Source organism: Dermacentor andersoni, chromosome 5, assembly GCF_023375885.2.
Source record: "Dermacentor andersoni chromosome 5, qqDerAnde1_hic_scaffold, whole genome shotgun sequence".
In the NCBI taxonomy this organism is placed as follows: Eukaryota; Metazoa; Arthropoda; class Arachnida; order Ixodida; family Ixodidae; genus Dermacentor; species Dermacentor andersoni.
Window position 1 is genome coordinate 154,656,713 of NC_092818.1, and position 2,698 is coordinate 154,659,410.

Genomic DNA, 2,698 nt, shown 5'->3' on the forward strand with positions numbered 1-2,698 from the left:
TAGATAGATAGATAGATAGATAGATAGATAGATAGATAGATAGATCAGCCGGCTAATAATCCCAATGGCATTAAAATTGAGTTAGAGTTGTCAGGAAAGTGACCTTATAGCAGATTGAAGCTTTTCAACAATACAAGCGCATAGTGCTCAAAACTTCGTGAACGGAGCTCATAATCAAAGGGTACAATGCAGCCTTTCACTTTCGTGATATTCAAGCAAAGGATATTAAAGCACTCAACAATAGAGAGCTTACAAAAGGAAGAGTCCATCCGGGAACGTAAACTGCTTCCATTGTCACAATGTGGGGACATGAGACTCATGAACGAAAATGCTTGAATTGTGCTTTAAAGCGACACAAAAAAAGGAATATTAAGTTACCCTGTATTAGTATAATACAATTATACAGTATCAAAACAGCAACTCTCACTATGACAGCTGGATTTTTAAGCCAGGAAAGAGTGAAAAGTGAAGGACGGGTGGTGATGCCGCCTTGCAGTTACCGCACTATCATGTCAACATGTAATCAGAGCCTTCGAAATACTATGTTGCACTTTAGGTAGGTGTTTCTCAGTATAACAATAACTAAACCTATCGTCGGAAGCGTATGTATCTGACTGTGTTTGTTCATAACTTGGGTAGGCAAAACAGCACAATGGACGGTAAGTGAAGAAGTTCGCAAAACAAATGCCGTTGTCCCTCAGACATGAAGGATATGCGTGAAGGCTCATCAATGTTTCATTGGTAAAGTATGGTAAACGCGACAGGAATGTTTGTCGCAGATAGCCTTTAAGAAATTTCACTCAGGAAGTGCTTGCTGCTTATTGCTCTTTTCCTAAATTATTTCGATTCGTTATACGGTAAAAGTTACAGACAGATACAGTAGAAGTAGTTTTAAAACGTCTCTTCCTTTGCATAACCGACCTCGTCGCACCACTCTTCCGTCGATAAACATCAGGCATCGCCTTAGTTGTCGTGACATTTCTTTTTCAACGACTCACATTGAGCATCCATCAAAAAAGAAATAATAAAAAATAAACGACATTCTGGGGCATTAAGTGCGAAAACTAGGATCTGATTATGCGGAACGCCGTAATGAGGAAATGCGAACAAATTTTTACCACTTGGTTTATTTAACGTCCACCTAAATTTAAATGCACGAAGGTTTTTGCATAACACGCCAATCGAAATGCGGCCGCCGCGGACGTGATCGAACCCTGCATCGGCATGAACTGCTGCTTGCATTTTGGCATAGCCTGTGAATGATGTAGTGCATAAAAGTAAACATTGCATGAGATTACATGTTGCTTTGGATGTACTTCGACTGATTGAAAATAAATACAAAAAGTAATAATTCAGTAAATAAATTCGATGCATCGAACTAAGTATACAACATTTATTTATCCTTCTCCCTAACCTGTCGCTTCACTTTGATTGCAGCATCTCCGTTTGATCTGCTTGAATTGCATGCGTGATGTGCCTCTTAGCATAACATTTGATGCGTTCCAAGAAAGCTTTGCTTAACGTTGATTTCAACAAGTGCGTTGGATACGCCATATTTCTTTTGTGTATCTCATCACTACGGTGTGGAATTAGATTATGGAAATATTTACATAGCCCCATGCATATGAAGTCTATACATACCAGGTACAATGCAGTTTTTTGTAAAACAAGCATACCAATATATTTGCCTCACCTTGATTGCAATGCCGCTCCAAGTGCCGACCAAAGCTATGTCTGCTGCGCTGGGGTAATAATGATGGTGCTAATCATGATGCTGATGATGATGTTTATTTGCATCCCCTTTGGAACGTGGTCGAGACAAGGAGCCACCTAGCCTGCTTGATTAAATTCGGCTTTACTACATCTATCGCTATATAGCCTTTTGCCTATCTGATCTCGACTTGAACATTTGCATTTAAGAACCTCTCTCACTACATTGTACCATTACTTACGCTTGCGTTCACCCCGGGTATATCAGTCTCTTATCTGCTTTTGTTCCACCTAAGCTTAAAAGATACTGATGGGCTAGTTGGAAAGCCATGATATTGGAGCAGCGCACTTACATCCGACGCGTACACGCACACATCGAAAGGACATACACAGGAGCGCGTGCATGTCCTTTCTTTGTGTGCGTGTACTTGTCTGTAAGTGCGCTTCAATATTCACCTAAGCATCTTTTACTTATTTTTACTACTGACCAGTTAATTCTACCACTTTCTTTAAACCACAATAGTTCCGGAAAGTGGATCTTGACATTTTATTACGACGTACTGAGTCTTTTCCGTGATTTATTGTCTGTTATTTGAAGCGCACACATGCCTCATCTTGTGGAACGTATTTGCTCTGGTATGTTTTTGTCCTTAGACAGCTGGCACGGGCCTTAAATAACAAGGCACTCCCCTTTGCGCTATGATACAGACTTTCCATCCCAACTTCTTTCTTGCCGGGTTTGTATATCACCATAGTCTTTTTTTTTTTGTTTCCATCTTTTGAATCCTGTTTACCGCGCCTGGCTCCCTCACTTTATTTTTTGTCTCCTGCTTTTCTATTTGCACTTTCAATTGCCCTGCTCGTGGCTGCCAACTTTCTTGACCTCGTCCTTCATTCCGTGGCCACGCTGTTGAGGTACAGATATTTGCGCACTTTAGCCGATGTTTCTTTTCATCCATGTTCTATAATCTTTCTTCAAGCTAATCTT